This window comes from Chrysochloris asiatica, unplaced genomic scaffold, assembly GCF_000296735.1.
Source record: "Chrysochloris asiatica unplaced genomic scaffold, ChrAsi1.0 scaffold00026, whole genome shotgun sequence".
In the NCBI taxonomy this organism is placed as follows: Eukaryota; Metazoa; Chordata; class Mammalia; order Afrosoricida; family Chrysochloridae; genus Chrysochloris; species Chrysochloris asiatica.
The window spans coordinates 22,058,246-22,058,863 of record NW_006408544.1 but is presented as its reverse complement, the minus strand read 5'-3'; positions in this window follow the sequence as shown (position 1 = coordinate 22,058,863).

Sequence of the window (618 nt, the reverse complement as noted above, 5' to 3'; positions counted from 1 at the left end):
TTTGTTACCTCTTTTAAGCTGCTACATCCATAAGCATAGGTCAAGCAATCCAATTCTTACAACACAAGAGCGAGTAAAACTTGGCTAAACCTTATGATACAGTGACTATTCTCATCCTCTTTTCATGTAGAGAAATGGAGGCACAAAAAGAGATAAGTAATTTGCTCAAGGTGACACAGGTGGCAGGCAGTACCAGGATTTTGGCTCCAGTAGACTGGCTGCAGAACCAGCCATGACTCTATATTGTCTCTATTCCTATCACCTTGTGTTTCTGTTGACTTTACAGAACATTTTCTTGCAGTTAATGCACCTCATATGCACCCCTTTAAGTCCTCTCATCCCACCTCTGTCTCCAGGTACTTCAGCAACAATTTTACACAGGTGTCTACCATTCCTGTTATTCCTGCCCCAGGAGGGTTTTTTGTTTTTTTTTTGCTATGCATGCTCTAGAGGGCAGAAAGGAGGCAATAGCAAAGTCATTTATGAGAGCAGAACACTTAAAAACTGAGGAACAAGGATAGGAATGAATTTTGGAGGTACTCTAGCCCCAAAGAAAAGAACAGAATACATCTGGCTGAAGGTGTCATCAATGTACCCTTGTAGTGATTTGGAGTTCAT